The sequence below is a fragment of the Thrips palmi genome, unplaced genomic scaffold, assembly GCF_012932325.1.
Source record: "Thrips palmi isolate BJ-2018 unplaced genomic scaffold, TpBJ-2018v1 HiC_scaffold_3, whole genome shotgun sequence".
NCBI lineage: Eukaryota > Metazoa > Arthropoda > Insecta > Thysanoptera > Thripidae > Thrips > Thrips palmi.
The window spans coordinates 10,952,893-10,953,165 of NW_023144630.1; positions in this window are offsets into that span (position 1 = coordinate 10,952,893).

The window sequence follows — 273 nt, forward strand, 5'->3', positions numbered from 1 at the left end:
ACATGAAGGAAAGTTGTTGCTATCACTAAAAAGTCCTTTTCAGCATCCTGATTACATTTTCCATCATACACATCTTCAATATTATCCTTGTTTATCTTAACTCGAGTCCTCTTGTACTGGATATCTTCACGAAAACCTGGTCTCTGGTACAATTTTTTAATTTGTGGTTCCAATGAAAATTGAATGAAGTAATGAACAGTTTTTTTGTCACCCGCACAGGTGTCACACAAATCTGAACTAGAAGCCCTACTTTTTAGGCACATACTGCAAAAG